This window comes from Bubalus kerabau, chromosome 16 (assembly GCF_029407905.1).
Source record: "Bubalus kerabau isolate K-KA32 ecotype Philippines breed swamp buffalo chromosome 16, PCC_UOA_SB_1v2, whole genome shotgun sequence".
NCBI classification, from domain to species: domain Eukaryota; kingdom Metazoa; phylum Chordata; class Mammalia; order Artiodactyla; family Bovidae; genus Bubalus; species Bubalus kerabau.
The window spans coordinates 60,569,251-60,593,363 of NC_073639.1; the positions used below are offsets into that span (position 1 = coordinate 60,569,251).

The 24,113-nt window shown below is 42.8% G+C and overlaps 1 pseudogene; it reads right to left on the reverse strand.

The window, feature by feature from the left end:
- Positions 1-7,767: 7,767 nt before the first annotated feature.
- LOC129629571 (eukaryotic translation initiation factor 4B-like) lies at positions 7,768-9,715 on the reverse strand (annotated as a pseudogene).
- Between the last annotated feature and the right edge of the window lie 14,398 nt (positions 9,716-24,113).

Consider the following 24,113-nt stretch of genomic DNA (forward strand, 5'->3'; position numbering starts at 1 on the left):
CCTGTGCCCCCTAATGGGTGGCTCCTCACCCATAGTTCCACTGAGTGAACCTCATCACCTGACATGGGGACCAGGGAGGGTCTCTGACTCAGAGGGATCCCAGCCACGGGCTGGCAGGGGCTGTGATTTGGATGTAATGAGTCAAACAGATTTCCCCTCTCATCAGCTTGATCTAAGAGGACAGGGAGTCACAGACATTAGAACTTAGAAAGTCATGTTGACTAAGGGGCTACTGTGAAGGTGGAAGCCATGAGGAAGCAAAAGGAAGATGGAGCAGCTGCACAAAAATAATGTAGAAAAATATAACAATAACAATAATAACAGCTAACATTTATTGAACAGATAGTATGTGTTAAGCATGGCATAGTCAGTATCCCATTTAATATTATACTTGGCACAGAAGCACATACAGTATCATCTCCCTGTTTAGACTGAGACGCAGAGAAGTAAAGTAACTCACCTGAGGTCGCATGGCAAGCAACTGGAGGAATCTCTTTGCAACCAGCATCCTGTTGGTTCCAGGAATTCTCCCTGCCCTTCCTGAGGCCCCCTGTTCTGCTTTCTCTGGATTCCCATGAGATATCTGAATCTCACAGCAAAGCTTCAATTGCACTTGAACTCACTGGAATGGGTTTCTGTTGACTCCAATCAAAGGGACCCTGAATAAAGACCCTGGCCTCACCTGTGACTTCAGTGAGACTGGAGTTCCTTAAGAACAACCCTCAAGCCCACCACTTTGACTAGTTACCTGGAAGTTTGCACAGATCGACCCAAATATTCAGGGAGCGAAGAATGATGCATGAAGATTAATTATACATGACCCATTATCAATAATTTAATATGCATGACCTGTCTTTGATGATTTTCTTATTTAGATGCCACCTTTGCTTTATGTAAAAGATATTTATCAGGACTCTCACACTTTCTCTTGTGACCTTATACAATGTAATCTAATTGCCCAGAGAAAACCTTAAGCTTCAGGGCTTGAATTCTTCCACCAGTGAAAGTTGGAGGAAACTACTGCTTGCCAATTAGGGAGAGACTTTTTTAAAAATAAATCATATTCAAGTAACCAATTTTTTGAAAATTAGCATTCCTCAAAGTACAGTCAACACTAATAACAGCAAACATAATTGAATCTCTCTCAAATGATTTAGGAGATATTTCTGAATGTCACTTCCCTTTATTTGAGACTGTTAAAAAAAAAAAGGATAATACAATTAAAGCCTTACCTTTGCTTGTTGGAGCTTTCTGGGTGTTATATATTTGCAGGACTAAGTCAAACACAGATGTCACACCCAGTATCTTGAGCTGTTTATAAGAATCATCCAAGTCACACTGAACAGTGTGAGAAGATACTCAGCTCCACTGTCTAGGGTCACTTGACTGATTCTACTGTAGACGCCTCTACCAAGATGGTTAGATCAGCTCCTTTAGAAGCTGAATATTAGCTTTGAATTTCAAGATGGTTGGGGAAAAAAAAACTGGGAGGTCTCATGTTTGGAGATAATTCCCACCTAGCAGAGCTGTTTTGAGGATGGGTGATTTACACGTTGAGTTTACAATGCAGTGTCTTGTGCTTAATAAGTGCTCAATATATAGTAAGTGTTATTAAGGAAATAAATACTTGAGAGTTCAAGAGGAGCCAAAAATCTATGCTTCTGGCTATCTCCTAAATATTCTGACTTGTACTTGTTTTCATAGCAGATAGAAAATCAATTCTACTCCATTATATTCTCCTCTTTAGAGGACCATTTGGGTCCCTCCTGGTGGAGGAAAATGCAGAGAGAAGGAAAAGGAATGCAGGATAAAGTTACAGGTTTGAGGAAGCACTGATGTCACAGAAATTCATGGGACCTGAAGGCAAAAGAGTGGGATCTGTGTAGCCAGCAGTTTTGAATCAGCTTGTTTCATAGCAGCCCATGTTGCATGTGGTTCAATATTACATAGTGTTTTAACGGAATCCACATCTGTTTCTTTTTAAACTTCCACCTCCTGACTCATTTGTTTCTTCTTTCATCAGGCAAAGGTACATTAGGCACTTATTGTGAGCCTGGAGCTGTTCTTGGTACTGAAGAAACACCAGAGAATGAGTTGGACCTGCACCTGCCTTCACAAAAGTTTTTGAAGAAGTGGAGATGAGACAAGAGAGTGTGATGACCTTGTTCAGTCTTGGAGGTGGCGAGGAGGAGGTTCAGAGAAGACATCCTGGAAAAAGTAACATTTGAGACCAGGAGGATAAGAAGTAGTTAGCATTCAAGGTTTGTTTGTTTGTTTGTTTGTTTCTTGAAGAACAGCACAGAGTCTTTACCTTCCATATATTTGAGGTCAGCTCTCTGACCTCATTTCCTATTACCACCCTAATCTCTCATTCTGACTTAACCACATTGGTTCACATGGAGAATTTCCCTTCTCCCAAAATAATGTTCTCTTTCCCCTAGATGACACAATTCTAGGCCCTTCACCACACTAACTGACTCACCATCAATAGATTCATTGGTCATTGTGAAAATGATTTGGCTGTCCCTCAAAAAGTTAAGCACAGAACTGCCATAAAACCCAGCAATTTCATTTCTAGCTAAGAGAATCAAAAACATATGCTCAAACAAACATTTATATATAAATGCCCATAGAAGCATTATTCATAATTGCCAAAAAGTGGAAGCAACCTGAATGAATGAACAAAATGTGGTATTTCAACACAATGGAATATTATTTAGCCATAAAAATAATGAACCATTGATGCATGCTAAATATGAATCAACCTCAAAAACATTATGCAAAAGGAAAGAAGCCACTTGTGAAAGGCCACATATTATATGATACCATGTATAAGAAATGTCCAGAACAGGCAAATCCATTAGGGACAGCAAGCAGATCAGTGGTTGCCAGAGGCTGAGGGGAGGAGGGAATGGGGAATAGACCGATTAAGGGGTATGATGTTTGCTTTTGAGGTGATGAGAATGTTTTGGAATTGGATAGTGATGATGATTGCAAAACATTGTGAATATTCTAAAAACCACTGAATTGTACATTTTTAAATGGTTTTAAATGGTGAATTTTGTGCTATGTGACTTTTATCTGAATTTTTAAAAGGGAAAAAGAAAGAAGAGGTAGAGGATGTAGTGAGAACTAGGGACACCACAAGGCCTGTGGAAGAAGGGCTTGTTTATTCATCTCAAAATCCATCTGCTGATTTTCAGGTGGTCTTACCTGAGAAGGGGACTACAGAAAAAAATTTTTTTTGAAGAATGGAAGAAAGAAATTTAGGTTTAAAGAGATGGCAAAGTGGGAGTTGGGAAAAGTCTGTATGACCTCTTGGGCTTTGATGACCCCAGTGTCCAAGGGAGGATGACCTAGGTGAGAACTGGCCCAGTGACTTTATCTTCCACAACTGACCATCAGTACAGAATACAGAAAGAGGAAAGGGAAGAAAGAGCACAGAGATATAATTCAGGGTTGGGGAGAGAGAGAGAGAAACATTCTTTTCTTCCTTTTGTCTCCAAAGCCAGGTGACAGAGAATAGAAATGGGAAATGTAGATCAAAATGTAATTTTCCCTTACAAGCTGCAGTGAGGCCAGGGGCTCGGGAGGTAGCCTGCCCTGGGGAGCTGCTCACTCGGCAATAACTCATCGGCAGCTCTGCACAAAAGCGGCGCTTATTAAAGGTCAAACGAAGACAGCAGGCGAAGGGTTGATGGAAGCAATAAAGGGGCACAAGAGGGAGGGGGCCACAGAAGCAGCTGGTTCTAATGGAGAAGTTGTCCTAAGCAGGGCAGAGGCCACTTATTCAAGCCAGCAGGTGATGCCCCAACACCCACTGGGGACCCCTGACCTGGAAAATGCTGCCTGTGTCTTCATGGCCCAAGTATTTCCCTGGTCCCATGCAGAGATCAATGACCAATCAATAAAACACTGGCTTGTATAAGAAACAATCATCAGCAGGGCAGAAAAATAGCCCTGGGAGCCCTCTGCTCCTGTCTACCTGCCAGTGGATGGGAAGGTTGCTAAATTCTTAGAGGTCAGGCAGATAAAGAATGATCTAAGTTCCCAGGTGCCCAGGTCAGGCTAATTCTGCATTATCATCATCAGTTATTTCTATTTTCTGTCAAACATTCTACACAGCTCATGATTTTACTGGATTCTCTCAATAACATACACACAAGTGCTGTTATTATTCCCACTTTACAGTCAAGAACACTGAGGCTCAGGGAGGTTAAGTCACCTGCCCAATAGCACTTAATCTAGTGAAAGGTAGAGTGTGACCCCCAATCTGTCTGACCTCAAAGGCTGTGCTCTTAACCATGATACTTATCTATTTCTCACAATAACCAAATAATTATTGAGGGCCCACTATGTGCAGGGCCATGAATGCTTTGTTTGGATTTGGATAATTCCTTTCTTCTCTCAGGGCCTCAGCTTTCTCATCTATCCCATGAAGACTTGTCCCTGATGTTCTTACCTAGGTTGGAGGTTCTGAGCATCAAGTGATAGTCGTTGATGCCCATTTGGATATCCAAGTCAGTATCCATTTGGAAAATGGAAACCTTGTGTATCTAAGAGGTTGTCCCTCCCCGAGTATTCCCACTGGGAATGCTGTCCTGCCTGGAAAGAAGCACAATCCTGACATAGACAGGCACCAGAGTCCCAAGCTGAGACTAAGATAGATTATTTGATTTGTCACTGATCCTGGAGTAGAAAACAAAAAAAGTGAAGGTCACAGGGTGGGAAAATAGGGATAAGAAATTGCAGTTGACCTGATGATAATTAAATGCAGCATTAAATGACAGGCATTGCCCAAACCATCAAGTCTCTGACCCTTCCCTGTGAATAGTAAACCAACAACCACTTGCTAATCACAGTCTTGCCCCTAACATGCTGAGCTACCATGTTTTAAACATATCAGTTTTACATTTTTAAACATGAAGCATTATTTTTACTTTTAAAAAGCCATAGATGGGCCCTTTAACAGCCTTCACTTAGGTTGCTAGAGAGGGCTGCTTGGAAAGTTTGAGAAGCATCTGCTTAGCAGAGAATAGAGCTGCTAGAAGGATGAAGGAAAGTAATTTAGGAATTAAAGAGATGGTAAAACGAGAGTCAGGAAAAGTGTGTGTATGTGTGTGTGTGTGTGGGTGTTTGTTCATAACAGATCTCATAATAGAACATTAGAAAGCTCTAGACGTTTTATTTTCATTTTTAAGTATGAGTTTAATGCCATTTTATGTTTCCTCCTGACCCACTGGCATCTATGAGACTTGATCTTGCAAATGATGGCTTTGCCAGGGATAACAGATGCTTCTGGTGCCCAAGTCACAGGCTTTCAAGCTCAACCATGACTGTGACTTCAGTAGCTTGGGCATACTGACACCATTCAATTTCAAACAACTGCCCCAAATCCAGAAACTCTCTGTCTCAAAGCTTTCTCTAATACCACAAGAACCCACTCAGCCTCAAGCAGGTGCATTCTGAAACCATGGGATAGTTAACCTCAGGGCAACCCTTAAATGGGTGACCAGAGCTAGTGGATAAGTATGTACACATCTCAGATGCACTAAGGGACTTGAGCCCCACTGCTTACAGCAGCAGCTTGTAAATAATACGTTCTTTGCTGGCTTTTCATGATTTCACTGATTTCACTCTCCCTGTTCCTTCACTTCTGCTTCCTAGAACGAGCTCCCAGATAAACTACTTGCCCCCAAGTATATATATCAGGGTTCTTCTTTGGTGGAATCCAAAATAAGACCCCAAGCACACATCTTAGGAATAAAACTTCCCTGGTAGGTGTTTCAGCCAGGGTTCAATCAAGGAAGCAGGTCCACTGGGAGGTGTATATATATTAAAGAACTTGTCCCAGGCATGTGACCTTACTTAGTTGTGATTCATTAAACAGTCTCCGTAAGGCCACTGTCTTTGCATCTGATGTTGAAGTTTGAAATCTTCAGGACAAGCAGTCCCAAAGGGCAGATAGATGAGGAATGAGAGAGAGCAAGGACAAACTGGAATCTGTGAGCACAAACTAGCACCTACAAGGATATAGACTCGAGCCATGTTGGGTCTCACTGCTTTTGATCCTGGTGATGTGGGTGCCCTCAAGGATTAGTTGGTGCCCTTCATCATAGGGCCAAATACACCCCTGGCCCAGGAGTCAAAGAAGCTGAAGCAGGATCCATGAGAAGGTGGCCCCATACCAGTGAGGTGAACCCAAGACATGAGTGAGCTATGAAAGCACCTTACCTGACCTACACACTGAAAACCAAAGGATTCTGGGAAGTGTAGTCTAGCCTGGCCAAGTTGGCACTTTAAAAAGCCACCAGTAGAGGAAGGTACAAAACATCAGAAGTGGGCAAGACCTGACCTCAGGACCAGCTGTACTTGGAAATGTCTCACAATTACTTGAAAAACAGCTTCCTCCTTCTTAGCTGCTGAAGGCAGAGACACTGCCTAGAGTTGGTGGGGTTGTGTATGGTTCCATTCACATGGATTATTAATGGAATGATGCCACCTTGAGCCGCCATGAAAGCAACCATACCCACCCACAAGAGCATCAACTGGTAACAAGGGGGAGCATATCTCAGAACAGACTTCCAGCCCATATGAAGCATCCCACGTTGATTTGGTGGGGGCAGACTTATGTTGGCCAACAATTAAAGTATTGTTATTAACAACAAGACTGAGCTAACCAGAAGGGAGGGACCAGGGCAAAGAGGGGCAGTCAGGTGGGTCTGGGGAGTAATGGCACTATAAAGAGGCAAGACATGATGTCCTATGAAGTTGCCTGAGCTAGATAAGCACCTGAAGCACCTGACTGTGATGCCAGATAGGGAGCAGAGCCCAGAGGAGCAGAGAGGTGGATGAGTACTCACAGAGGATACGTTTTAGTTTGCTCCTGTACAAGTTCTCTGGTTTCAGTCGGGCCTCCTGGCTCTGGGAATCCTTTTGTTAACTTTAACCAGAGGAGACCTCATTTCAGTTCAGTTCAGTCACTCAGTCGTGTCCGACTCTTTGCGGCCCCATGAATCACAGCACGCCAGGCCTCCCTGTCCATCACCAACTCCCGGAGTTCACTCAAACTCATGTCCACCGAGTCCATGATGCCATCCGTTCATCTCATCCTCTGTTGGCCCCTTCTCCTCCTGGCCCCCCCCTCCCAGCGTCAGGGTCTTTTCCAATGAGTCAACTCTTTGCATGAAATGGCCAAAATATCGGAGTTTCAGCTTTAGCATCAGACCTTCCAATGAACACCCAGGACTTATGTCCTTTAGGATGGACTGGTTGGACCTCCTTGCAGTCCAAGGGACTCTCAAGAGTCTTCTCCAACACCACAGTTCAAAAGCATCAATTCTTTGGTGTTCAGCTTTCTTCACAGTCCAACTCTCACATCTATATATGACCACTGGAAAAACCACAGCCTTGACTAGATGGACCTTTGTTGGCAAAGTAATATCTCTGCTTTTCAATATACTATCTAGGTTGGTCATAACTTTCCTTCCAAGGAGTAAGCGTCTTTTAATTTCATGGTGGCAATCACCATCTGCAGTGATTTTGGAGCCCCAAAAAATAAAGTCTGACACTGTTTCCCCATCTATCTGCCATGAAGTGATGGGACCAGATGCCATGATCTTAGTTTTCTGAATGTTGAGCTTTAAGCCAACTTTTTCACTCTCCTCTTTCACTTTCATCAAGAGGCTTTTTAGTTCCTCTTCACTTTCTGCTGTAAGGGTGGTGTCATCTGCATATCTGTGGTTACTGATATTTCTCCCAGCAATCTTTTTTTTTTTTCCAGGAGATGGTGAGTTTTATTTTGTCTTGTCTGCATAGAGGTTTGATTTGCTCTCGAATGTTCCAGAGTGGAGAGAGATTAGGAGAAAGCACAGAATGCAGAGGTCTATTCGGTGTAATCTCCCTCATTTTCATCTTCACCGTCAATGGAGAGAGCCGCATGTTTGCTTGCAGAACTGAACTTCGAGGCTGGATTTTCTTCAGCTTTCTTTGGCTCAGGTGCAGATCTGGAGTCATGATCCTTTTTGCCATCTTTACTGTCTGCCTCCTTCCAGTGGTCTTTGTTCCCCCCATCTCCCGGACCACGGCTGGAGCTCCCACTTTGGCCTTTTGGGGCACTCACCCCATCTACTTTATTGTCATCTTTCCTTGCTGATCCTTCCTCAGATAGTTGAGCTGGAACTACTTTCCCTCCACCACTTGTAGGGGACTGCTGCTCTGTGTCTGAGCTCTGAGATCGAGCAGGAGGGTTAGAACTTCGCTTCACCCAAGCATTCTCCTTTGGTGGAGGGGCTGGCATTACCTTTAGAGGCTCTTCAGGTTTGGGAGGCTTAGAAGTTGGAGACTGACAGTCTTCCTCTTTATTGGAGGTTTCATTTTCTAGAGACTTCTCACTTTTTCTTCTTTGTGCATCCTGGTCTGACTTACTTCTGCCAGATGTGGCTGAGGTCCCAGTCTGTGATGACTCACTTCCTGTCCTCGATCGTTCCCGTTCCTGAGTTTCTTCACTTCGCCAGCTTGGGTGTCTCTCCAGAGGCCTTCGTTCTAGTTTTGGCTCATCCAGCTGACGCTGCAGTTTCTCTTGTTCCTTCTGTAGCCGCTCTTCTACTTCTCGTTCTCTAGCAACTGTGTCAACAGGCTTTGCCCCTCCAAAGATAGAGGCTGCACGACTGGACTGGGAGGTGCTAGCGGAGGAATCATCTTCCTTAGGAGTACTCCGAGGCTTTAGGTTCAGTTTGGGTCTTTGAGGGGGACCTCTATCATCCCGCCTGTAATCATCCCGAGAGTAATCATTTCTGGAACTCCAGGACCGGTCATCTCGTCTGTCCTATCTGTCTTCATAGCGGTCCCCGCCTCCTCTGTAGTCGTCATCCCTCTGGTACCCGCTACCGAATGCTCTTCTGCCACTGCCTATCCCGGAATCGTAGCCATCTTGGTCATCATAGCCATCTCGGCCCCCGTATCAATCCATGTCCTGGCGTGGGCCATCACGGTAACTGTCCCGATACGCATCACGATATCTGTCTGAATCGTAACGATCTCAATACTTGTCTCCAAAGCTATCATCACCCCTTCTAGGCGGGTAGTCATCAAAGCTGTCTGCAGCAGGATGGGCCCTCCAGTCTGTATCTGTTTTGTCAGAATCACGATTTCTATCTCGGGCAAAAGAACGATCATCCCTGTCTTTATCCTGTGCTTGATCAGCAACGTCCACTCGATTTCTCCTGTTACCTAGAGACTCTTCGTTGAGGCTTAAGGCACTGAGCAAGGAATCCAGGTCCTCAAACTCAGCATAACCAAAACCTTTTAACCTCCCAGGATTGCTGGGTTCACACAGCAAACGCACCGCACTGATATTTAATCCTCTAAAGAATTCCTTAATGGAATCTTCTGTCACATCATAGGGCAGGTTCCCTAGAAAAGCAGTGTAGGGTGGAGATTTGGGAAGACGGCTCTGGTTAATATTGGGTTCCCGAGCAGCCCGTGGAGCAGTGGGCAGGATGGAACGGTCAATTGGAGGTGCCCGATACACATAATCATCATTACTATGCCAAGTGGTTGAAACATCCCCTTCCAGATCGTCTGTTTCATCAGCCCAGCTGACTGGTTTGGGGACATAGGTGCTGCCTCCACCAGTCCCTCCATCCTCAGCCAGAAAGTCTGTTAGGGAGATAGTCTTCCCCTTCTTATTCTTCTTTTTCGCTAAGGCCGCCATGTTGGGAGAGGGAGAGAGAACGCAAAGGCTCTCCCAGCAATCTTGACTCCAGCTTGTGCTTCTTCCAGACCAGCGTTTCTCATGATGTACTCTGCATAGAAGTTAAATAAGCAGGGTGACAATATACAGCCTTGATGTACTCCTTTTCCTATTTGGAACCAGTCTGTTGTTCCATGTCCAGTTCTAACTGTTGCTTCCTGACCTGCATATAGGTTTCTCAAGAGGCAGGTCAGGTGGTCTGGTATTCCCATGAGAAGACCTCAGTGGGGGCATTTTTAAAGGTTCTGAAAATGCTAGCATTTAGAAAGTATCAGATTTGTAACTCGTACACACTTGTGGTTTATTACTACTCAATATCTGTCCTTATTTCTCCTAATAACATAACAATTTCCTTTGCAGAGTAACTCTCCTTTGGCCTCAGTCATTGGGAAGCCCAATTCAAGATTGGGAAATCGAGGCCCATAGGCATGTGAAATAACTTGCCCAATGTCACACAGCATGGTGAAGCCTGGTTAAGAACCATGGCTTCAAGGCTAGGGCAGTGAACCTCTCTGCAAGCCCACCATGAAACAGTGGTGAGCTGACCCTACAGTGCAGGGCTGGGTCAGCTGAGGGGTGAAGGTCAAACAGAAATTAGAATTTGTTTTCTCACCTTTGCTCTCCCTCTCTTGTTCAGCCAGAGAGTAAACACTTGACTAGCATGAGCAGGAGAACTGAGCTCGTTAAATCACTAATTCTCTTCCTCCTGGGCCATCCCCAACATTCTAAAGTCAGCAAAACCTGTTATCTACTTAATCTGATTTTATGCCATGCAGCAATTTATTTTTGAAAAATTTTCCTTGTTGGATAATGGCAACTCTTGAGAAAGCTCTATTGATTTTTTGACTGCAGGTTTATCGGGGCTGAGTCAGCCGGGCCCTCCGCCAACTGGAGTCTCCATTCAGATCTTTATCTTGTCTCTTCATAGCTTGAAAGAGTAAGTTTAGCTAAGGCCGTAGGGATGGGTCCTAAGGGTCGCATTCACACTCATAATGAAACAAAATTAGAAACTGCTTTAGGTCCTAACAACCACTGTATTCACTGTGCTGAACTATACACAGTGGAAAGAGTATGAACACGGAGGTGAAGCTGGTATTTCATATATGCTTGTAAGTCTAACTACAGCCATATAACTTGTAGGAGGTTGACGCAGACAGAAAAGCTAAACTTGGCCTTGATGCTGACACTGTGCACCCATGCTAATGTGCCTGTCATCTCCAAATCAGTTCTTCATCCCCAAATGAAGGATATTATCTACCTTTCTTAAAACATCATGGACTTATCAATAAAATTGATCATCCTCAGTAGAAAAATACTTGAGAATAGACGATCATTGTCTACATAGTCCCCAGATTCATCCTTCAGACACTGAAGGGGAAGGATCTTAAAATCTCACTTCCTCCAAGAACCTTTCCATCATTTCCCCTTCATTTATTCATTCAGAAAACATTCATAGAGTAGATACTGGAGATATGCCCTCTTTGCACCTACACTTACACTCTCTTCTTAGACATCCTGTCCACATCTCCTTACTAGACCACTTGTTTACTCTGTCTCACATCCTCTTGGACTAGCTTTTTTGATTCTAGCCATTGATGCAGCAAATCACCTGCTCGCAGGTATATTCTGATGGCACCTTGCTTTAACTATACCTTGTATTTCTTGCCTTCTCCTCTAGGGCTTTGACCTAAGGGCCATTTTGGTGCAATTATAAAACTGGAAATGAGATGAAGATAATATCCCTTGGGGCAATCCTTTGACCCAAGGACACCAGGAACTGATGAATAAATTCTTTCCTCTCTCATTCTCTGGATAGCATTTCTGAGGTGCATTCTACACATTTCAAACCCAGGATCTGTTGAGTACAAACCTCAGTTTCTGACATCAGCTCAATAACACAACTTTGCACTGGCTTTCCCTCCATCTCTCTTTGACTCTTCCAAGTCCCCCTCTCTCATTCCTCAACATCTCTTCCCAATCAAACCATCTGCATGCAAACCCTTTTCACAAGCTCTGCTTTCAAGGAGAATTGGAGCCAAGACCTCCAAATTGCAAGAGACACTTCCAATCTTTAGAGCAGCAGGGCACATAATCCCATACCCCCATCCCTAGCACAGTTGATTGGCCCAAGAGTGAATGTCTGGCAGGAGTTAAATCCAATCACAGTTTCTCTTCCCTGAGAATTTAGAATCAAGATGCTAATCTCTGTGTGATGTTTGAAGTGGAAAATATTGTAAAGCCTGGGCTGGGGACAACCATGTGCCCATGGTGCAAAGAAACCCAGTTTGCAAAGAGACAGAAAGAGACATCATGTAACCTTAGAGAAATACAAGAGAAAATTGCTGGATTCCTGGTCATTTTCTTCTTCTTCTTCTTTTTTTTGGTTCAAGTTCCTTGCTAGCCCAACTCACCTTTCCACCTTCGGGTTCTCTGAAACCCTCTTGTCCTTCCAATAAATTAATTTTTCTGCCTATACTAGCTTGAAGGGGATTCCACTATTCACAATAAAACAGTTTCTAAATCAGAACATCTTATGTGCCAGGTGCTGTGCTAAGCTTTGGATGTACACAAGATAGTTCCTGCTTTCAAAGAACTTAACATTAAACTGATCAATAAAAAATGAGATAGTGTCTCATAACAGTTCCTATGCTGCCAGGGCTAATCCTTTTCATAATAATCCTGTATATTATGCCAAATAACTAATTAATCCATTGATAATAATTGCAACAATTTCCTAATCCTTACCATGTGTAGACACTGTGCTTTATGCATGTCAGATCTTTTCGGTCTTTACTGAATGGTTTGTTTCTTTAGTGTTAGGAATACTGCAGTAAATAAGATCATTTCAATTTACAGTAAGTGCTGTGAAGGAAATCAGCCAGGTGATGTGATAGAAAGATAAGATCCAGGTTGGAGAGAGTAGATAAAAACTATTTTAGATAATGAGAGGAGAGGATCAAAGAGAGCTTCCCTGAAGAATGAACATTTTCAATGACATGTACAGAATGAGAAGAAAATAGATGTAGGGAAAAAAAAACAAAAAACAAAGGAAGAACATTCTGGGAGAAAGAAAGGAAAGTGCAAAGGCCCTGAGGCAAGAATGGAAAAAAAAGAAATAAATGGATGACTAGACTCCAGGTAAGACAACTCTTCCTGACCCTTGAATCACATCTGTCATTCTCAGCTCTCTAGCTGCACAATGAATTTTTTAAATACTCATGTTTAGGTGACTCTCCCCACCCTGAGATTGAGATTTTATCAATCTGGGGTGGAACTAAATCATGTTGTTTGTTGTTTAAGGTCCCGAGCAACTCTGATTCACATAAAGGGTAGAAAATGACTAGACTCTAGGCTATATGGACATTAGTGAAGTAGAATTTACATAAAAAGGAAGCAAGCATGATGGGGAAATGTGATGATTGGTTATCTCACAGATCTTGGATCAATTCCTTGGTTCCAGGCAACAGTCCTCCAAATCTGGGTTTATGGAGACTCGGGGGAAAGGATGTGAATACATCCTAACCAGGAAGTGCTTCCCTAGAAGAAACTCTCTCAATGTTGCCAGGCTCTCGCCCAAGCTGGGCTAGGCTCCGCCTCCCTCTCCTTAGCCCCCATTCTTAGCCCCACAAAACACTTGTCACATGATGTGACATATACCTATATTTGCTCATTCAATAGAATGCCATGAAGGCAGGAACTATGTCCTCTTCCCCAAGACATCTTACATGTCTTTCGGGTCTCAAATTAGATGACACTTCCTCCAGGAAGCCATCTTTGACTCTACCCCTAGGAAAGTTTAGGTGCTTCCATTGGGGGTCCCTTTATTATAGAACTTATTGCCCTATATTTTGCCTGTATTTACATATATCTTCCTCAATAGCCTGGGAACTCTTTGCATCTGAGACCATATTTATTGATTCACTCCACTAATATCTGTTGATCATCTTCTGTGTGACACATATTGTTCCAGACACTGGAGATGCAGCAATGAAGAAAAATGGACCTACTCTCATGAGGCTCATGTCACTGTGGTGGGAGGACAGGTAATTAATTCATCAAGCACACAGTATGTCAGACAGTGGTAAGGGCTCTCAGTGTGATGGGAAGACATGGGAAGCGATTGGATGATTTTAAATAGAGGGGTGAAATGACCTCACTTTCCTTTCAAAAGCATCATTCTGAATTCTCTGTTAAGAAGAGAGTGTGAGAAAGCAAGGGCAGGTGCCAGAAGGGCATGTCATGGGGCTATTTCAATTAAACAGGTGAGGGATGAAGTGGTAACAACAGAGATGGTGAGAAGCGGTCAGATTCTGGGTTTCTGCTTTTAATAGTTTAATTGAGGTAGAATAAATACAATAAAATACTTAAAATACAACCAATAAACTCTGATATGCATTATACTTGTGAAACCATCACCACAGTCAAGGTAATGAATATAAACACCAAACTCTCCTCGTGCCCCTTGGTCACACCTTCTGCCTCCTCCTACCCCCAACCATTGATGTGCTTTCTGTCACTATAAATTAGTATGAATTTTCTGGAATTTTACCTAAATAGCATCATACAGTACTCTTTTGCATCTGGCTGCTTTCACTCAGTATAATAATTTTGAAATCCACTCATGTTTTTGCATGTATCAACAGGTCTGTTCTTTTTCATTCTTGAATATGATGCCATTGTACAGAGGTATCACGGTTTGTTTATCCATTTACCTGTTAATGGACATTTGGGTTGTTTTCAAGACTGTGGGTATATTTTGAAGGTAGAGCTGAAAGAATTTGTTGGTGGAAAGGCTATAAGATATTACAGAAAGGGCAGAGTCACAGAAGACTTCCAGATTCTTCACTTCAAGTGAGAAGATGGAGTTTCCTATTGCTGAGATGTGAAACACTGCAGTGTTAGAGTAGAAGACATCTAACACCCAATACACTGCCTAGCACATAGTAGGAGCCCAATAAATGTTTGCTGAAGAAAGGATGAAGACAGGGAGAACAAGAGTAAAAATTCAGTTTGCGGTGCTGGTAATTCAAATCCTAAGATTCAAGCTAAGCTATACCTTTTCTCACCTTTTCCACGTCCCCAATCTCACTTCTGAAGCCCAGACAGTCATCATCATAAAGAGACTCCTTGGGCACAAAGGAGTGGAAGGCAGATTCAATTAGAGCAGGGCCCCTTGTTCTCAAATGGCCTCGGGTCCAGGAAGCATTGTTTCCTCCCCAGCATGGGGCTGAATGCACAACTGTCCTCTTTGGTTTCTGAACAATAAGCTTCCAAATTACTCTCCCACCTGACAGATCTACGAGCCACAGAGAAGTCCCCTCCCTCTTCCCCATTTACCCAGAGCTTCCCAAATGCTCCAGCTTAAAATGTGTCTAAATGTGCTGAACTCCAGTGTGAACTGTTATTAAAATCCACATATACCAGTGTGTTCCATGGCAAAAGGAAATAAAAGACAATCCACAAAACAATAGATACAAATAGCCAATAAACATAAAGGAGGGAGGATGTGCACCTTCACTGTACTCGACAAAATGGAAATTCCTATGATCTTGAGAGAATATCTTATTCCCATCAAATTGGCATGAATAAAACAAATGCAAATAAGCTAGCATTGGCAAGACTGTGAGGACACAGACAGGAATGTACTTTGCTGGTAGAAGTGAAAATTGGTATAACCATTCCCGGAGGAAGCTTAAAAATGGCCAAAGTATTTAATCTAAGAATTCTATAGTTAGAAATTTGTCCTGAGCAAATGTCTGTAAAGATATTCATCACATCATTGTAAGAGGAAATGTCACCAACCACCTTAACAAGTAAAGAAATTATGACACTGCCCATCATTGCAGAAGAGATAAATGCACTGTGTATATACATACAATGAATTAAGCATCTATGAATTGTACAGTATAGTACTACATGCAACAACATGGATGGAACTTTCAAACACAGTAAGTGAAAGAAGGAAATAGGAGAATACATGGAGTATGATTCCATCATATAAAGTTCAAAAGTAGACAAACTATGTTGTTTAGGTATGCAAACACAAATGGTAAGACTGTAAGGAAGAACAATAGAGTGATTTCAATAAAAGACAATATAGTGGTTAACTCTAGGAAGGAGAGTTTGCTCTCCTGGAGTTTGCTCCTGGAGTTTGGCGAGGTTTTATTTCTCGCCCTGCATGGTAATTATGTGGGTGCTCAAATTGCTATCATTCTTTATGCTGTATTTTCCTACCCCTGGTCATTTCACTATTAAGCTAGATCAGGGAAATCTTTCTTTCAAAGCTTATGACAGAACTATACACAGAACAACAGAACAAGGTTTGGCCACTTGTATCTAAAAATTCTAACAAGCTTGGCATGAATAATCTATTCTTAAGATTTTTTCCCTTAGACCTTTAGAAGATCTAAATTGGTTCTACTTGGATAGGATTGTTCTGGAACGTAACAGGGCCACCTCATTTCTGAATTTGCTGAAATTTGGTATTACTAAGAGAGGAAATACATGATATTTCTCACTAAAGTTTCACTTTTTAAAATAAGTAAGTTACATAAAACTGTGGCTGAGTTAGGGGAAGCGGTGGAAGAAAGATACCCCAGATAATTAGGGGGCCACAGATTGAGCCATGATACACAGAGCTCTGCTAAATACTAAACACTTGCCTTGACATTGGGGCAGAAGAAGAAAAGCATCTGATCTTCAGAAACTCCTACAGCAAGGGGAGGTGGCAGAAGAGCAGCGGAACCAGTCCATTTGGGGCAGGAGAGAAAAGTTTGAGGCCATAGAAGAATAAAGGAAATGAGGGCATGTGTTTCTTTTCTGAGTCAGTATTTCTATTCCAGCCCAATTCAGCAGGATTTAGAAACCAACGGGTACCCAGAATGAAAGAACTGCTTCCTTCTTCCTGATTCAAGCCTATATCAATGCATCTAACACCTTCTGCTAGAAGGTAACAAGATCACAAGAAGACTGGGTTCTCTCTTGTCAAAAGGATGTGGTACCTCAAACACTCTTCATGTTAAGGATATTCTGCCTTCAATTCAGAAGCTAAAGTGTCAATTTGTGGTGATCGTTAATTAAGACAACAGCTGCAACAACAATGAGGAGGATAATTGTGAAATTTATTGAGGAGACTCAAAAGTATCAGATGCTTAATTTGCATTACTTCATTTTCTCACATAACAGGTAGTATTTTTAGATATTATTAACAGTCCCATTCTACCAATGAGGAAATGGAGGAAGAGAGAGACTTGTGACCACTTGATCAAGGTCACACAGCTGGTTAGTGGCAAAGGCTGTGGAAAACCAGGTCCTCCTGACTCAAGCATCATGATAAGAGGTACCACACACGTGAGCACTGACACGGTGCTGGCCTGCCCTTCACAATGGGAGGGAACCTTCGCTATTTCAACCTTGCTCTGTTCACTCCAGAAGCATTGGTTTGAGAGTGAGTGGATCTGAAGGCTAAGGAGATAACACTGCCAGGCAGAACTGGTGTAATGTTGAATGGCTTTGGCGACTTATTCTCTGGCGATGATCATGCAGCTGGAGGCCCTAGAGACAGGTGACTGAATTCCTGGTATAACTGTGGTTTATTTAGCAATCTTCATCCTCTTGGGACTTGCCTGGTGGTCCAATGGCTAAGACTCTGCACTCCCAATGTGGGGGTCAGGGTCGGGGCATGTTCAATTCCTGGTCAGGGAACTATGTCTCACATGCCACAACTAAAGAGTTTGGCATGCCTCAATGAAGATCAAAGATCCCACATGGTGCAGGTAAGACCTCGCATAGCCAAATAAATAAATAAATGTTAAAAAAAAAAAAAAAAAAGACTCTACCCTTTCTACCATTATCCAGGTTATCCAGGGTCCTGTGCATTAGAATTTCTGGGTGGTTAAGGGAGTGGGAGAGAAGTTCTTGGGATCCATCAAGTCACTGGAGGAGGAATCAGATTCAGTTCAGTTCAGTTCAGTCGCTCAGTCATGTCTGACTCTTTGCGACCCCATGAATCACAGCACGCCAGGCCTCCCTGTCCATCACCAACTCCCGGAGTTCACTCAAACTCATGTCCATTGAGTCAGTGATGCCATCCAGCCATCTCATCCTCTGTCAGTCCCTTCTTCTCCTGCCCCCAATCCCTTCCAGAGTCAGGGTCTTTTCCAGTGAGTCAACTCTTCACATGAGGTGGCCAAAGTATTGGAGTTTCAGCTTCAGCATCAGTCCTTCCAATGAACACCCAGGACTGATCTCCTTTAGGATGGACTGGATGGATCTCCTTGCAGTCCAAGGAGAGTCTTCTCCAACACCACAGTTCAAAAGCATCAATTCTTTGGTGCTCAGCTTTCTTCACAGTCCAACTCTGACATCCATACCTTAGCCTTGACTAGATGGACCTTTGTTGGCAAAGTAATATCTCTGATTTTTAATATGCTATCTAGGTTGGTCATAACTTTCCTTCCAAGGAGTAAGCATCTTTTAATTTCATGGCTGCAATCACCATCTGCAGTGATTTTGGAGCCCAAAAAAGTAAAGTCTGACACGGTTTCCACTGTTTCCCCATATATCTGCCATGAAGTGATGGGACCAGATGCCATAATCATAGTTTTCTGAATGTTGAGCTTTAAGCCAACTTTTTCACTCTCCTCTTTCACTTTCATCAAGAGGCTCTTTAGTTCCTCTTCACTTTCTGCCATAAGAGTGGTGTCATCTGCATATCTGAGGTTATTGATATTTCTCCCGGCAATCTTGACTCCAGGTTGTGCTTCCTCCAGCCCAGCGTTTCTCATGATGTACTCTGCATATAAGTTAAATAAGCAGGGTGACAATATACAGCCTTGACGTACTCCTTTTCCTATTTGGAACCAGTCTGCTGTTCCATGTTCAGTTCTAACTGTTGCTTCCTGACCTGCATACAAATTTCTTAGGAGGCAGATCATGTAGTCTGGTATTCCCGTCTCTTTCAGAATTTTCCACAGTTTATTGTGATTCACACAGTCAAAGGCTTCAGCATAGTCAATAAAGCAGAAATAGATGTTTTTCTGGAACTCTCTTGCTTTTTTGATGATCCAGCGGATGTTGGCAATTTGATCTCTGGTTCCTCTGCCTTTTCTAAAACCAGCTTGAACATCTGGAAGTTCATGGTTCACGTAAACAAAACTTCCATTTTGCTTTTTTGCATTTCTTTTCCATGGGGATGGTCTTGATCCAGAATCAGGAATCAGATCCAGGAATCAGATTGCCCCAATAATTAATCTTTGAATAATTCCCACCAATATCAGGAGGGATGAGGGAGACAGTAGATTCTATACCATTTCACCTCTGTGTCAAAGTGATGGGGCTTCTACTGTCTTTCATCAAATGACCTTCTCAGCACGCTTTGGAGTCAGGCTACAATACTGAAATTACAGCTCAGTCTTATGCCTCTGAAAGTGGGGAGAGCATTGTCAGTGAATAAGCCTTGGTGAGGTAAAAAATCAAAACACTAAGGCAAAAGATCAATAGAATAAGGAGATTTGGGATTATTGGGAAGGAAAAGAGGAAAAGTCATACAAAGTGCTAAGACTGGTTCCAATATAAGCACAATTTGCTAAGCCCTTACTAGATGCTAGACCCTGTGATTAACACTGCCCCTCTATCATCTCATTAAAATCTCACAGAAACTAAAGAAGTAGGTATGAGGTCCATTTTACAGGCAAAAAAAAAAAATTGAGGCTTAGAGAGGTAAGATGATGCCCCCCGGGTACACAATCACTAAACTGTGGATTTGGAATCTAAACCCTGATCTCTCTGTTTCAAATGGTCCATGCTCTTAGCATGGTAAGACATTGCTTCTCAACCTAGAACAATTAGCTCTGAAATGAACTCTTTAGTCCAAAGACAAAATGTTAAGAAATTAAATTGATATGGAGAGACAAGAAAACAGGAGAAATCATCAGAGTGCATTGTGTATAGTGAAAACAAACATTCATGTTTGTTTCCCACTGTGTGTGCACATCACCAGATTGTAGCATAAAATGCATTTTTTACTATTGGCTATGGTCCAGAAAGTTTGGAGAAGCACTGCTTTAAGATTTTCAACATCCTCATTCATTGTCTCAACAAGTTTCAAAAAGGTGTGATGTGCTGTCCAAGGTGCTGGAAACACAAATACCAACCCAGGAGCCCTACCCTAAGGAATCTTAAGTCCAACAGAGGAGCAGACTCTATGCAAATAATGCCACATGCAAAGAGCTCTGATGGAGGAAGCCCAAGAGTGGAAGGAAAAGCATGGGAAGGACAGGGAAAGCTTTGCAGAGAAAGGTCTCCATGAGATGAGTCCTGGAATTATCAAGGCACATAGGCAGTGAGGTTCCTGGGAGAGAAAACTGCTCTCTCATGAATATGAAAAAGGGGAGAGGATTTCCTGGTGGTCTAGTGGTTGGGACTCCGAGCTTTTTCTGCCAGAGGGCAGGGGTTTAATCCCTGGTCAGGGAACTAGGATCCCACAAGCTTTCCAGTACAGCCAAAATAAATAAAAATAAAAATTGTAAAGGATAATATTGGGGTAGACTAGGAATCTGTCCTCATTCTTGCTTCATGATCATGATGTTGGCTATTTATTTGGCACTAACCATGAGCCAACATACTTGACCCCACTTAGAATCACATACTCAGCAAACATACAAGGCAAGTCCAAGATTTTCTCCTCCAGTTTACAGATAAGGAAACTGGGCCTAGAGAGTGATTTGCTCAGGGTAGCACAGCAGAAAAAGACAGGGCCAGGATTAATACCTGAGCCGGTAACTTCAGTGTGCATATTCTTAGTCACTACTATATCATTCTCTCTAACCAAATCATTAAAGAGTTTGGAGAAATGGGAGAAAAAGCAGGAGGCGCGAGGAGTGAGGTAGAGGTTAGGTGATCTTGAGATCAATCTCTTTATATACACAATCCTGACAAGTCTGTGAGGTAGGCAGAATTATCTTTTCATTTTATATATAATGACAGAGAGGCTCAGAGTGGTGATGTCCTTCTCAACAGCCACACCCGTGTAAGCTCCAGTTCTGAGTTCCCACTGCTCAGGCTCCCAACTCCCTGATCCAGAAGCTGGAAAAGCCCTGTCCTCCCAGGCCTCTGCAGGGAAGACTTCACTGCTGGCCTAACCGAGGAGGTATCTTGTCTTGCCCTGGAAATGTGGAAGCCACGCACCAGTGGCCCCAAGCCCCAGAAGAAGCGAGGCCACTAATTAGATGAGTCTGTTCTGGTGTCTGCCCAGACGCCAGCAGACAGATGGAGACGGGTCAGGAATCCCAAATCACTCTGTTTTAGAGCCTTGGAGTCTAGTGCCCAAGTGAGATGACATTTCTGAAAAAATGGCAATGGGGCCCAGCTCTGAGCAGAGAGAACAGGGAAGGGCTGCAGGAGGGAAGGAGAGCTGGAAATGGGTATGAGTGATGAGTTGATGCTTTGCTCCCTGAAGGCAAAAAAGAGAGATGAGCACTCACTGACGTGATTTTAAGTCCCAGGGAGGGCTGGCCTGTTCAGCTCCACAAAGAGCCAAGAGGTTAAGCCTTATTTTGAAGGATTTGAAGCCTTATTTCTCCTCTTAACTATGAGTATTCTCCTCTATAAAAAGGATATAAAGATTGCCACATCTAACACTGACAGAGTATACACTATGTGCTACTTTCCACTATTAACTAGTTTATTCCTGAAAACAGTCCCATGAGATAGACATTTCCACCATTATCCCCATCTTACAGATGAGGAAACTGAGACTTAGTGGCACTTAGGTCATAAGTACAAGAGACAAGGCTTGAACCTCAATACATGCCCTTAGTTATTATATTATACTGCCACAAGGAAAAGGAAATCAGTGTAGTAACTGCTGCCAACTGAACATACATCAAACTCACCTATTCCATTTGATTTTCTTGGTATTGGTTTCACCAGTCCCATTTTATTTATGAATGGGGCAACTACAGGTTCTGAGGATCTGCAGGGATGCATGCAGGGTCCCACAGAGGCCAGGGTTCCACCCTAGGCTGGACTGACTTCCAAGGCCACATGCACAGCCACCACACTCATGGTTCTCCGGTCTGGATAATCATAAAAAATGACCTGGGAGAGGGCTAAACATTTGGACTTCCAAATTCCATTCTTAGAGCTGATTTGGAGTAGGTCTTAGGAATGCTTATGTTTGAAATCCTCCCAAGGTGATGCTAATTATCAGTCACTTGCCACAAGTTACATGTTAGAATTACATGAAATAATGAGGGAATGCATTAGTAAATTTCAAAGTTCTATAAAAATGCAACAAAGCATGCTTTTAACAGTAATATATTTCATTGCTATTAATAATAACAAACCATTGTAAATGTTGGTGGAAGCACTGGTGAATGTGTGTTAAGTTCTAATGAGCATAAAAGCTGAGAAACAGAAGATAGTGACTGACCTCAAGGAGCTAGCAGTCCAGTAATTGAGACAAAGGATGTTTTGGTATTTTTCCAAGAGTGAGTTGCTAAGGAACATGTCAAGAAAGAATGAGGTAATTCACACTACCGTCAGAATATGAAGCCAGTGGACTTTCAATTACCCATGTACAGAGCACAAGGATGTGAATGTGTGTTTGAGTTCCTTGAATCCACTTTGTCAGAGGGTGAGAATGAAAGGTTGGATATACTGTAGCTGACATGGAGGAGTGACTATCTTAGACTATGAACTTAGCAAGCGGGCACAGAGGTGGGGGAATGTGTCAGAAATGGGACAAAACTAGCAAAAGAACATGAATGGATTTACTAGTTTGTCTGACTGTGTATTGGGACTGCCCAGTTGTCATCAAAATAGAAAAGAAAAATAAACATTCCAAGTTGTTTAGCATTATTAATTCAAATTGAACTGCATCAATTTGGCTAGCGTTCTGCTTATGTGCTGATGGAAACCATGACTTGCATTCTCAGGAATGTGCCATCCTCTCTATCCTCACACAGTACAATTTATAATAATGTTTGATCGGGTCTCTTTTTGTCCACTGTGATTCATTAAAAACCAAAATAAAACACAAGATTCTTGGAGTTCTGTCCATTGGCAATCCTGGCAAAACATTTCCAAATTCCCTAGTGGTTTGCCCACGAACCAACCAGATATTTTGAACTTGGTGATCCAAAGGAGGGTCCAGAAAACCTACAATTTTGTCAAGATTCCCCAGTTGACTTTTATATGTATCCTGGTTTGGGAGACACGAGGAATATCAGTGAATGAATCCATTCACTCAATAATTTACTGAGCACCTACTATGCACCAGGTTCAAACTAAGCCCAAGAGCCACATGGATGAACAAAACCAGAGAGGGTCCCCATCTTCATGAAGTCAAGTCAAATGGTATATATGGAAGGAAGTTGCTCAGTCGTGCCCAACTCTTTGTAAGCCCATGGAACATACAGTCCATGGAATTCTCCAGGCCAGAATACTGGAGTGGGTAACCTTTCCCTTCTCCAGGGGATCTTCCCAACGTGGGGATTGAACCCAGGTCTCCTGCATTGCAGGTGGATTCTTTACCAGCTGAGCCACAAGGGAAGCCCAAGAATACTGGAGTGGGTACCTATCCCTTCTCCAGGGGATCTTCCCGACCCAGGAATTGAACCGGGGTCTCCCACATTGCAGGCAGATTCTTTACCAACTGAGCTATGAGGGAAGCTTAGATGGAAGGAACATAAACAGTCCAAAAACACATAACATATGTTCTATAAAGGAGATGAACAGAGGGCTTTTGTTGTCAACCTAATTCAGATTGCGGGTAGGTGAACATTTTAAGCAAGACCTAAAAGATCAGGTGTAAACTAGGGAGAGAATGAAGCAGGAGTGAGAATTCAGGTGCAAGGGAAAGAAAGGGAATAGCAAGTATGAAGACCTGGAGGCTGGAGGCAGAGAGGTCCCAGTGTGACTGTAGCATTTCAATCAATGTAAAGAGTGACACAAAATATCAGGTACTGAGAGTGGAGACAAGGGCCAGTTAGCATGTTTTAGGAGCCTGGATTTGATCCTAAGAGTTAGTGGGAAGCTGGTGGAGGGTTTTAAGCAGAAAATGATATGATGTGAATTCACAATCTTTCAAAAACATCACAGGGCATTTTCCTATCCTTGAACTATTTTACTCACATAATGCCTGTGGATAAGATCCCAGTCTGCAGTATTGAAGGGTCTATTCCATTCTAGAATCATGGGGGAAGAGCCAACAAGGAATCGAACTCTCCAACTTCATCCTTTGTTCCTCTCCCAGAAGGTGGACAAAACTCCCTTTTAAAACTGAGTGTGGGGGTCACAGGGCAGGAAGAGAAAGCCCATCAGTGTGTGTCCTGCTTCCTTCCTGCCCCCTTTTCAA